This window comes from Podarcis vaucheri (genome assembly GCF_965113315.1).
Source record: "Podarcis vaucheri genome assembly, chromosome: 11".
NCBI classification, from domain to species: domain Eukaryota; kingdom Metazoa; phylum Chordata; class Lepidosauria; order Squamata; family Lacertidae; genus Podarcis; species Podarcis vaucheri.
This window is the reverse complement of record NC_138749.1, coordinates 23,947,217-23,960,672: the sequence shown is the minus strand read 5'-3', so window position 1 is coordinate 23,960,672 and position 13,456 is coordinate 23,947,217. Positions and strand designations below refer to the sequence as shown.

The following is a 13,456-nucleotide window of genomic DNA, read 5'->3' as shown; positions in this document are numbered from 1 at the left end:
TTCTAATGAATTCAACAATCCTTGGCCCTCAAAACCTAAGACCCGTGGTAGTGGCTTCCCAGGGGCCATCAGCATCACTGAGTGAGAGACTAGGGTGATGTTTGCAAACCTGTTCTTAAATCTTCACTTGTCATCTCCCTTGTGAAAATTCCACTGTGGGTTGCTTTTACTGGTTCCATGACCAGCTTTGCAATTTGGAGCAGAGACACACAGCTATCTGGGTCATCTAATCTCTGGGTGCCTTTAAAAATGTGAATAAAAACAACTTCACCCAAGTGACACAAGTGAATACTGCAAATATGAATTCTCTGACGTGGCACGAACATGTTTAGGAGGGACTTTGCTTCACTATTCCACTGGATTCTGAAAGAGGATTGTGGAGCAGAGAACACTAATCACAGAACATGATTTTAATCTTACTTTGGAAGGTTATCCAGAACTAAAATGTCCTGAACTGAGCCAACCAAGCCAATCTCTGTCAAGAAGCATGACTGCTACATAATGCAAAGTCCTCGTCGACATAAGCATATAAAACAGGACAAATCCAGCTTAAAGGATTCGCTATCACTTTATTAGATTTGGCGGATGTCGGAGCATAAAATGTTGTGCCAACTGCAACTCTCAGTTTACACCAGTGCTAATTTTTATAAACTGGCCCATTTAAGAACAGAAGAGGGTAAAATTTCTCCAGATTCTAGAGCAGATGGAAACGGCCAATCCCTCTTCTGAAAACAAAGCAGAGGAAGATCAAGCCTGCTTGTGAATTTTTCGGTATCTGCTTACCAACCTTCTCCTCTTTTCCACATTACTCCTGTAAATCTAAAAACAGAAAACTTTTTCCCTGGACAATCATGTAATAAATGAGAGCATTGTAAAGCTGATGGACCCCATTCAAAAAGTTTCCATTTACAACTCGTATATCAAGTTGTGGGTTGTGTATGGGATTTCTGTGCTCGCAAAAACTCCATGAAAAAAAACCAACAATTGGCACAGAAAGCTGTCTCGGAAATAAAGATGTTCTGTATTGTACAGCTGAATAATTAATGTCTCAAGAACAAGAACGTTAAGTCACGTATTTAGCTTGAATCAGTGTAAAAGGGGGGGAGATGCAAGTTTAAGTAGGCAACGATTTGCAACAGGAATGGCTTTCTTCTTATAACAAATGAACTCTGGGAAAGTGCAAAAGTTGAAAGATTTTTTTTTTAAAAAAAAGAAAATGATCAAAGGTCCCAACAGCCAAAATTTGAGATCTCTGAAGGCTGAAACTGGATCTTAGTTTGCTTCTTTCGACCATAGTACTATCCATGGGCCTTGCGCCAGTAGTTTAAAGCCATTGATAAGCACAGTTAATTTCTCCTTCATCCCACTCCCAGCTGGCCAGCACCACACACTCTTGATTCATCTGTAATACTTGTTCCTCTTTGTCAGAAGAAGAAGAACCAGTTCCAGCTATGGAGGTAAGTGTCCCAGAGAACCCCCTCTGCGCTCATGTTGCAAACCCATCACTCTTCCTAATTACTATACACAAAACCAGCTGGGAGTTTTTGTACAACAATGATCAACCACAAATGAGTCAAAAGAGGCCCGACAACAGGGAGGGAGGGTGGGAGATCTGACAACCAAGGTGCTGGATGAGAGGCTAGAACATGGGTAGGCAAACTAAGGCCCGGGGGCTGGATCTGGCCCAATCGCCTTCTAAATCCGGCCCGCAGACGGTCCGGGAATCAGCGTGTTTTTATATGAGTAGAATGTGTCCTTTTATTTAAAATGCATCTCTGGGTTATTTGTGGGACATAGGAATTTGTTAATTCCCCCCCCAAAAAAAAAATAGTCCAGGCCCCCACAAGTTCTGAGGGACAGTGGACCAGCCCCCTGCTGAAAATTAGACATTTACATGATGCTTTTATTTTATTTTAGGGAAAGTACTCGGCTGGATAAGTTACATACAATGTGGCAGTTTCCTAGGTAACTACTTGCTTTTAATTGAACAGTAGGGAAAATATTTGTGCAACTTATTGGCACATAAATTAAAGTTGCCCTCTAACAGCCTTAAATTCACACAATCTGCTGTTAAAACCCAATTGTCCTCGTTTTCTAGATTTTCCTTGAATGACCAAACATCACCAGAGTGCTGAAGGATTCCACAGCCATTTCCATGGTCGTGCTCAGTAATGGTGTGGGCAAGCTTGGTGTTTGGTTGGTAACCTCCACTATTTTATCACAAGGCCTTGAATATCTGACATTTTCTTGAAAGGCATAGCTCTTGGAGTCATGCCCAGCATCAGAACATCAGTTCTTAATTTAAAGCAAGTTTCTAGTCCTTGGGGTGGGCTGTGCGTGTGTGGAGCAGCACAATAAACAACACAAAAGCAGGAAGGCAAATGACATGAACTTCACATTTATATATGCAAACATATAAAAATCTATTAAAACCATACAAATAAGTACAATTTAAAAAAGAATGGCACCAGCCCTTTCATTACAAGAAGTTAGTCAGAGAAAGCCTTCTCCCGCATTCCTACCCAGCATGCCTCTGAGGGTGGTGGGAGAGAAGGCCATCTCCTAAAGATCTCAAAACCTGGGCAGATTCATATGAGGGAGTGCAGTCTTTCAGATTGCTTGAATATAATAATAATAATATTTATACCCAGCCCATCTGGCTGGATTTCCCCAGCCACCATGGGCGGCTGCCAACAAAATATTAAAAATACAATAAAACATCAAACATTAAAAACTTCCCTTCAGATGTCTTCTAAAAGTCAGATAGTTGTTCCTTGGCACCTGATGGGAGGGTGTTCCACAGGGTGGGCACCACTACCAAGAAGGCCCTCTGCCTGTTTCTAGACACACAGGTCTTTATCTCAATTCTGCTCAAGGAGTTTCAGAAACAGTAGCATCAGTCAGTTGTGTTTTCTTTTGTGTTTCAGCCCTGATGCACATCTGGATTCTCTTATATTTTGCGTAAGTAGGTTCTGGACGGTAAAGTCTCTGAGATACGGTGTTAAAACCAAATGTATCCTCCCAAGGAGAATGTGCTGATAAAGTAAGTCAGAGTCAAATGAAAAGTCAGTTTTATAGAGTTAACATGGAATGAAACTACTCTTCAAATAAGTTGGAAAGCACTGCTGGGCCTCTCTGGTAATTTATTTTTTTCAGGAGGTAATGATGAATGAAAATGATTGGCTTGTCTCAGGGTATTGCTAGGGAGTGATCCCAACATGACAGCGGCCCTTTGAATGGCAGCGTTTGGCAGGGCATTAAAGGAGAATAAATGAAGATATACGTGGAAATTAGAGCAGTACCAGCGTTGCATCTAGTGCAGGATTTTACAAACTAGGAAGGGCAACCTGCCCAGTCAGCAGGGTCCTCCAGGTTAACTGGAGAACCTGTTTAAAAGAAAGCATTTATAATTGTCATTCATTTTATTAAGAAACTCAAAGTGCCCTTTTCACTTAATAAAAAAAGCCCAGCTTCGTACAAGGTACCCTTTGAGAACTTCATCAAAAGAAATATTGTTTGGTTAATGGCTAAGGCCAGGTGTCCTCCACTACAGAGAGGCATCTTGTTGATATTAAAGTGAAGTCTGAAAGCGAGAGTTGGGTCAAGATGCCCTTTTGTAGGCAGTATAAATATGATGCAGTAATTCTCTAATAAGGATCGCAAGGCAGTAGGCTTCCAGAGTGCTGAAATGTGCTCTTGTGACATCTACCTGTATCACTCACCATTCTTTATTTAGCCTCCACAGGCCGTTTTTTTTTAACAGCATGAGACAATTTGCAGGTCATAATCTTATTTTATTTTTTGTTTATGTCATTAATTTCCTTTCTTCCTTGACGGAACCCAGGGCAGCATGCATAAGGCTCTCTGGTGGTCTGTGGAAAATGGCCATAGCTCAAGGGCAGAGCATCTGTTTAGCATGCCAAAGATTCTAGGGCCAATCCCTTGCATCCACAGGTAAGACTTCGAGAAGGATGTAGGAGGGCTCTAGGACCCTGCCATATTACCAAGGTCTGCCTCTGTTCATATCACCCCAGACCATTTGTCATGCTAGCTGGGCCTGATGGGAGTTGGAGTCCAGTGACATCTGATAAGCCACAGATTCCTCATCCCTGGCCCAGATGACAGAACTAAATATGAAATAATACTGGGTCTCTGTCAGTTACACTAATATTTTGGCATTGCATTTTGTTGTTTTCAGCAGCGGTTGGCCAAACGAAAGGAATGCCATCATTTCTCTACTGCTTTACTCTGGAAGGGACCATGGTTCTTGCTCGTCAGCAGTAAAAGATGAGTTTATAAATAGACAATTTCTGAGAGGCAATGGGGAAGAGGAGGGGTTTTCTTCCTGGATGGTTTCTGGCAAGTGTTATTTCTGACAAATGCAGGGCTTCCTGTCATTTCTATCTCTTAAGAGCAGCTCCACACTCAACATGGAAAATGTGCTTCAAACATGGAGACAAATGTTTCCTGAAGCAAATATGTAACAGTGTGGATGCCATAGAAATGTACACATGTTCCTGCTTGCATGCAAATGAAATCCCTGAACTAAATGGGACACTTGGATGCAAGCACATGGGTGTTTAAAGAGTCATGCAGGCATGGGCTGGCAATCCACATTTGATGTATTTCCTGGAAGCCCCTGAGGATGGGCACCAAGAAAAGTGTGAAGCTTTACTTACCGTATTTTTTGCACCATAACACTCACTTTTTTCCTCCTAGAAAGTAAGGGGAAATGTCTGTGCGTGTTATGGAGGGAATGCCTACGGGTGGCATGCCTACGGATTTTCCTCCTCTAAAAACTACGTGCGTGTTATGGTCTGGTGCGTGTTATAGAGCGAAAAATACGGTACTTTTATCAAAGAACAATTTCAGATAAAAAGCACAGAGATAGGCAACTTCTCCCAGGCTTGAATGGAAGTAAGCAAACAGCTTGCAAATGTTGGAAATAGCCAGGGTTATTTTCTGAGCTAATCCAATTTTGGAAGATGACCATCAGTGATACAGAAGTAGAGTTTTGGGTTATATTTCCCAGTAACCACTGAGGTTTTTTTTTATCCTTGTGTGCACTGGAGCACCAAAGCCAGAGAAGAAACTTCCCTTACTCTCTCTCTCCTGCCAACACTGACCTGGCCAGGAAAACCAGATTTACAAGGAAGATTGGGGAGGGGGGATTAAGGGATGAGAAAAGGTAAATCAAGAATTATTCCCTGGTATGGGTTTTAACCTGTTCAGAGAATTCAGGGGCCTTGAATTTTCTTTGTAGTGAGCATAGGATGGCACACATTTCACATGTTTTCAAAGGAATCCTTCTGGTTAGGATGCGATGGTGTATGTTACTAGCAAATGTGCCAATCCACAGCTGACAGCACATGCTGTCAACAGCTAAAGCAGTATCATATGGGAGACAAATGGAAAAGAGTCGAGGAATATTTGAAAATTCTGAGGTAACCCCCTTACTTTGAGATTTTCCCCATTATCGTCTTCTTCTTTGGCGACCACTCATAGTCAAGTAAGAACAGGGTCTTAACAGTGAGTCTGTAAGTGACTGTAGAGGCCAATTCTGGATCCACACGTCCTTCCACAGTGGGGACATAGGTTTCCGGGCAGGAGTTGATCACAGTAAGGGTTTGCTAAATGTGCCTTCCTCTTAGCACATTTCTCCCTTTCTTCCTGAGTTCGAGCTCAAAGATGCTTTCCCCAATGTAACCTTATGCCATTGGCATGGTGATGTCCTGATTTCCTTATGATAGGATAATGGATTGTTCTCCCCCACGCTATTTATCTGAAAAGCATCTTGCAAGAGCACTCACAAAGGGCTGACCCCACGATCTGATTCCTTCCCCACTCCCCTAAAAAAGAAATCTAATGACTTTTTCAAATCCAGCTATGCTATTTCAGACGTAGAGGATGGCCCTAGTTTGTGAAAAGCAGAGCAAGGAGGAAGTTTTAAGCTTGAGTGATTTTCTTATGTAATCTCTCTCCCTGCGCTTGGCATGGTCATTGAAGGGGGATATTGGCCAGCTGGCTGTTCCAGGAATTTGAAATGTGAATTATACCCACCTGCCAAAGTGGAGGCTGAAACCTGTTTTGCCCAGCCTCGTGGATAATTTATACTGGCATTTGAGGCAACAAGAGTTATGAGAATTTCAGCCAATGCCTAGCATATGTTTACTAAGGTCACATCCACACCATATGTTTAAAGCAGTACTGTAACACTTGAACAGTCATGGAGAATCCTGGGAATTATAATGCTGACCTCACAGAACTACAATTCCCAGCACCCTTCACAAACTGCAATTCCCAGGATTCTGGAGGAAACCCAAGTTGCCATTTGCTCCAATTGAGCTAAAGAGCAGTTTTCCCCCGGGGGAAAGCAGCACAAGAGGAAGTGTGGATGAGCCCTGATTTGCCATAAATGATAACAGGCTCAAATTTCCAGATGAATGAGCCACAATAACTGACCAGAAACTGGAGGAGATTGTACTGTATCAGTTTGCATCTGTCTGCGCAGCTCTGGTTAGGAATTGAGGAAACTAAGCACAAGTTGCTGTGAATCTGGTTCTGCCTGTGTAATTGCTTTTGTGATCCAATAATACCCCTTCCATTTCTTTACATGTAAATAAGTATATTATTTTGAAGACATAATAAGTTCCCTGCATGCTCTTCGCCAAAGTAACTAAAGTCTCCTCCAGCAGACGTATTTGTTGAGTATCCATTATGATTTGCTTGCACAAGGCTTATGCCAAGGTTCGACTATGACTGGTCTTCACTGAGCTTTCACTCCAATTTGTTTACAGGGCAGTTATACAACAAATGAGCATTCATCCTGATTTGCTTGCAGGATGCTTACATGCCTTCCTAGCAATCATCCCACACTTTTCAGTGGACTCCCTCATCATTTGTTGTTGTTGTTTAGTCGTGTCCTACTCTTCGTGACCCCATGGACCAGAGCACGCCAGGCACTCCTGTCTTCCACTGCCTCCCGCAGTTTGGTCAAACTCATGCTGGTAGCTTCGAGAACACTGTCCAACCATCTCGTCCTCTGTCGTCCCCTTCTCCTTGTGCCCTCAATCTTTCCCAACATCAGGGTCTTTTCCAGGGAGTCTTCTCTTCTCATGAGGTGGCCAAAGTATTGGAGCCTCAGCTTCAGGATCTGTCCTTCCAGTGAGTACTCAGGGCTGATTTCCTTAAGAATGGAGAGGTTTGATCTTCTTGCAGTCCATGGGACTCTCAAGAGTCTCCTCATCATTTACCTAACTGCAAAAAGTCAAGCGTTTTTCTTTAAAAGTGGATTTGTTGTGCTAGGGCAGGAGTCAGCAAACTTTTTCAGAAGGGCCAGTCCACTGTCCCTCAGACCTTGGGGGGGGCAGACTATAATGTATTTGGGGGGGGGGTATATGAACGAATATATAAAAAAAAATATGAATGAAATAACCCAGATATGCATTTTAAATAAAAGCACACATTCTACTCACGTAAAAACACACTGATTCCTGAACCATGTGCGGGCCGGATTTAGAAGGCGATTGGGCCGGATCCAGACCCCAGGCCTTATTTTGCCTATCCATGTGCTAGGCCAGGACAGAGACTTTAATTCGCTTTACTTGTTCAAATTAAAATTTCTGGTATGTACTTAAATCCCTTCCACAAAATATTAACCGTCTGGAGGCACCCTGGACTGTCCTGAATGTCTCATCGGCCAGAAAAGGAGTTATATGGAACATTGTATTTTCACTGAATAAACAATGCTTGAAGTTAATCTTCAGCTGACTGTCCTTCCCTAAGTGGTTTCTGGATTCTTGCCTGAGTGCATTAAGAGATGAAAGGATGCTGCATATCAGTTTGTCTTATTATTTTGTCCTACAGCAGTAAAGGAACTTGAGATGATATAATAGCAAATAGCAATTATTTTCAACCATCAGTGGGTACATATTTGGCCACAGAGTAATGTTCCATCTATTATTGTTACTATTATTCAGCATCTTTTACTGTTTTCTTCCAGGAAACTACAAGTTTTGCATTCTTTGTTGCAGAATGTAGATGTACCCTGGACTTTTTAAAACTACAGTACAGTATTTAATCCACAGTACTTAGGAATATAAGTGCCTTGTGTCCTTGTTCCATGTTCCCACATGCTCTGTGTGTTCAAACTCTGTTCACATGATAGTAACTATATGCACATCAAGCTATTCTAAATATAACATCAGACGTGGGCATTGATTACATTTTGGCTCACAGGGTGTCTTCCACAGTAGCGGAACATCATTAATAATTTCAAAGATATAAGAATAGATGGGAAGGGGAAGCAGAATTGCAATGCCAGATCCAAACTGCCCATAATCTATTGGTACATTTTAAAGCTGTGGTCACCTCAGCATAAACTGAATCCCCACAAACAAATGAATGGTCAATAAAACAGACCCTCCGGAAGCAACCTTGGTGGTCTTGTATACGACTCTTCCACAAGCCCAGCTGTTAACATGAGAAGCATAGAAACCTTGATCACAGGGCTGCTGCAAAGATAAAGAAAATAAGATTATAAAACATAAATGATAATAGAGTTTAACCGCAGATCTCCGTGGCAATCCTTTGACTGCTCACTTGGGAATGTGGCCCATTGAACTCGCTGAGGGTAACTTCTAAGGACACAGGCAAAGGAAACCCTGCACATATGCTTGTATCAGAGAAAAGAGTTTGATCTGGGGAAAGAGGATTCAAAAGTCTGCGAAGCTCAGTAGCCAGTTGAACAAAAAAAATCTAACCTTTATATTGTCTAGTGTACATGAAATTGGTGCTCTAAAAACAACCCAAATGAGATACGTCATCGCACCAGCAAGTTTTTAAACATTGTTCACTATCTCTGACAGAGGTGCTGAGTTCCACCCAAAAATTGGAGGGCGGGCTCATCGCATGCACGTGATGTCATGCGTGTGACACACACGTGTGACATCACGTGCATCGGGAGGAGGCCACAAGGCCCACTGCCACCATGTGGAGGCCCAGCAAGGCCCACCGCCATCGCAGGGAGGCCCAGGGAGGTCTGCAACCACCGCAGTGAGGCCCGACAATGCCCAGCCCCTCAAGATTGGGGGGGGGCTCAGTCCCATCCCAACATACTTTGGGGAAACTGAGGTGTCTTCGGCCCCATGGAGTTGGTGCCTATGGTCTCTGATCATTTCCTTTCTGTTTATTATATTTTTTTCTTCTGTGCTTATATTCCCAAGCTCCTTTAAGCATCTGTTTAATACCTTGCACTGCCTAATGGTTCTTTTTTGTTTTGTTATGATGGAGACTTTCTTCTCCCTCATACGTTTCTTATTTATGCTCCACATTATTGCATTTGCAACACTCTTTCATTTCCATGCAAACGTCCAGAGGTGCAATGAGGTTTTGCAATGTTCAGCTTCATCCCACTCTCCCCACACTCACAAAAAAAAAATTAAACATCTGGCTCAACATGTAAGTGAAAGAAGACCCTATTTCCCCAATTTTTTCTCCTTCAGCAGCCACCCCTTGGAAAAGATCTTTCTAATTATTGTTGTTTTTCTGTTTTATGCCTATTTATTGATTTTATTATTTTACTTCTGGTTTCTGTTTGTTTTAAACACTGTTTTATTTTGAGTGCTGGGTTGTGTTACTGACTGTTGTGCAAACTGCTTTGTGACCATCTATGGTGAAAAGCTGTCTATAAATATTGGAAGGAAAAACAAATAAATTTACAGGGATTTCCTACATATGCTTAACCAGGAGTAAGTTCTACTGTGTTCAGTGAGACTTAATTGCGAGTGGGCTTAGGATCACAGCCTTCATTACTGCACAATCCTGACAGATCTCACCGCAGAGCCGTCTGACGTGGCATTTGTTAAGCAACAATGCCCCAGAGGTTTTCCCCAGTCTGTGTCTTGCGCATGCTGCTTCCCCATATGCTTTAGGGTTGCAAAACAATACTCACAGGCTGCAAATAGAACTAAGAAAACGGCAAGTTTGACACTTTCAAAGAAACACAAATACAATGTTTGTCATGTGGCCCTGTTGAGGGGAAGAGACCGGAAACCTGCACAGGAAATCCTCACTTGAAATATTATTTAACTTCTTCTCTGCTTGCAAATTTCTTATAGCAGCTGATGCCAGTCCAGCCCTCTGAAAACTGAAGGCTTGTAAGCTAGCAGGAACCTATTACGTAATCATCACATCGTTTCCAAAAAGGACTTCAGTTCTATGCAATTGACTGTGGCAAGCAGTTATTTGGCACCGGGTTGAGCCAAAATCTGAACACATTCACACCAGCTAATCTTCGGTATGCTCCTTTACAGTTGTAGCTTGTGTAAGGCAAAGGGATCCCTGACCATTAGGTCCAGTCGTGGCCGACTCTGGGGTTGGGGCGCTCATCTTGCTTTATTGGACAAGCGAGCATACAGCTTGCGGTTCATGTGGCCAGCATGACTAAGCCGCTTCTGGCAAACCAGAGCAGCGCACAGAAACACCGTTTACCTTCCTGCCGGAGTGGTACCTATTTATCTACTTGGACTTTGATGTGCTTTCGAACTGCTAGGTTGGCAGGAGCAGGGACCGAGCAACAGGAGCTCACCCCGTTTCAGGGATTCAAACCGCGACCTTCTGATCGGCAAGTCCTAGGCTCTGTGGTTTAACCCACAGCGCCACCCGCGTCCCTTTTTGTAGCTTGTGTAGTTTGCTCCTAATATTATCTCCAATCCCAATATGCAGGCTTGCCATGTGGTGCCCAGTTGGCAGGCCCTTCCTGCTAGTGGCCCCCCATTGGTAAAATGCCCTCCCTGGTGAAGTGTGTTTGCCTCCCTCATTACTGAGTTTGAGGAGAAATTTTAAAACATTCCTGTTTACCCAAGCATTTGATGGCTGAAAGATACTGTTCCTGTCAGTTTCCTGGTTGAAAGATATAGTTCGTTGACATCTGTGCTTTTTTTTCTTTAAAAAAAATGTTTAGGAGTACTCTCATTTTCTTACTCATATTGAAATACTACCCATCAATGAGGCCAAACTTAGATTCACAAAATGTTGCGTACACCCAGAAAAAAAGCACTGGTTGACATTCTTAACCATAAGAGTACTGTATGTGATTGTTTCACGTGTTTTGAGAGTTTTAAAATGTTTTAAACATGTTTTGTTTTTAATTGTATTGTTTTATCACTTTTGTGTTTGCTGTCCTGGTATCCTTTAGGAAAAAGGGTGGGGTATAAATTTTAATAATTATGATGAATAATAATAATACTTCATAAAACAGTTTTAGAACTACTATAATGTAACTTAACAGCATCTTCAATTGTTTTAAATTATTGTTTTTTCTATGTTTTTAGCGATTCAGTGTCGGGCAAGGGAACAACCCTCCAAAAAAATCACTGAAAGGAGGACAGTTTTAATCCTGACAGGTATCAGAGACAGTGTCTCATCCATCCCCCTATCCTACATCTTGGCTGAGCCCTAAAGTCTGTAAAAATTCCCAGTGAGGCTATCCCTCTTCTTTCATTTAATGCAAAATGAATTTTGAGATGTCCTGAGGGCTTTTAAAAAAAATTCTTTTCCCAAGGAACAGTTAAAGGCCACACCAATTAACATTTCCTCCTAAGGCCAAGTGGAGCTATTGTCACGGGAAAATACTGGTTCCACGTGCTTCCAAACGACTCTGCATATTGCTATGATTTCTGTAAAGCATACCAGCCATTAAATGTGACTGGAAAACCTCAGCTTCAGCCCTCTTGCTTTGAAGTTCTATACTCAGCCTAACCCGAGGACACCAGAACTGCCTAGAGCCAGGGGAAAGGCAAGGCAGCATTTCAGTGAGGTCATTTGCTTCAGTAACAGTTTGAACATGGGCGGGGGGTCGGGGATAGCTGAGGGAAAATCATTACTGGTAGGTTACAAATATCCACTATCAAGGATGATGGGTATTTTCACTTGAAAAATAATAATAAGTGAAGCTTTTAACCTACTTTCAAATAAGCAAACAACATTTTCCCCATTCCAAACAAGCAGTACAAAAATGTTTGCGAATTTGTCAATTTCAGCTTTTCTCCGTTTCTCATTTTTCCAGTCTCAAGTTCAGTTCTTCACATTCCCATATCAGTCTGCAATTTCTATGGTTGTTTGTTTTTTAAAAATATGTTTTATTAATTTTCAATTATTGAAGTCCAATAACAGCCACATTTTATCAGGCAATTTCTATGTTTTTAAAAATCCTCATGAAAATATGTCAGTGTTTTAGTAAGGATTTTTTCTAACATACAGGTCTTTGTATGTAATTTTGCCTACTATGAACATTCTTGCAAATCACTTTTACCTCACATAATGCATTTTGTATGCTATTTTCACTAAAATACACATTTTTATGCACACCTTATTGTAGAATGCACATTTTTGTGTAGGCTGGCGAACTGCATTGCAAAATTTGGAGAAGTGTGAATTTCAAAGAATGGCTGCATTTTGTTTGGTATTTTGTTTTGTGAAGTGTGAATTAGGTAGGTTCACCTTTCAAGTGTGAACGTGACTGAATTTCTCTCACCCATTCCTACTCGGGTTTTCTGTCCGTTTCTTTTTTTTTTTAAGAATAATTTTTTATTAACTGACCAGTCACATCAAATCAAACCAAATTACATAAATTCCAAATTACACATCTGAATTTTAATTTTTTGTTGGCGGTACCCATATTTCAAGTTCCAAAGGGGATCCAATCAACTTCTTGCTTCTTACTGCTGTTTTAATGTCCACAAATCTAACCTTAAGATGTTCACAGTACTATCCAGTCCTTTCTTATTGTTTTTCCACATCTCTTGTTGTTATTTTCATATATTTTTCCTTTCTCTTTGTGACCTCTGATAGTCTCCACAAGCTGGTTAGAACAGTTTGTAATCCTGCGTGGATATTATTTTTTTTATCCAGTAGCCATATCCAGACGTTTGCCATATAACATCACTTCCATACATCAAAACAGTCTTAGTGTCATTAATCTTCACCAATCTGCCTCCTTTCTCAAAACCTCTGAGGAGATTCACCAGGAATGCAGTCTGAAAACAGGTCCGTTCCTCCTCCCGGCTATAAATCCTTTGGCAAGATGGCGACTCCAAATTAATTGCTGCGCCATTCCAAAAGCTCTTATTGCTTCTCGATCTCCATAAAGCATACTTTTGGTTAAAGTTTATCTCCACACAGACCTTAATCATCCTGCTTGGGTCAGTTCAACCGACGATTCTAATGAGGAGGGGTTCTTGTAAATCACATAGAAGGAAAGTAAAAAAGGTTCCCCCCCCCATTCAGTCCCGTTGTCAACATACCTAGCCTTTGGTGTATCTTCATCGTAAAATATTCCTGTTTCTCCAACCCGTCACTTAAATTAGCAGACTTCACTCCCCTTCTTCACTTGAAATATGTGCATTTGCTTCTTTTGTAATTAATTATTCCAAATTGCTGCAGCTAGTGCGCGATC

The 13,456-nt window shown here is 41.6% G+C and overlaps 1 long non-coding RNA gene across 1 annotated transcript; it reads right to left on the bottom strand.

Moving 5' to 3' along the window:
* Nucleotides 1–8,240: 8,240 nt before the first annotated feature.
* Nucleotides 8,241–10,032, bottom strand: LOC309514612. The gene is made up of 2 exons (XR_014212085.1): nucleotides 9,953–10,032; nucleotides 8,241–8,513 (listed from the first exon to the last, which is right to left on the bottom strand). It is a non-coding gene; the product is annotated as an uncharacterized lncRNA (long non-coding RNA).
* Between the last annotated feature and the right edge of the window lie 3,424 nt (nucleotides 10,033–13,456).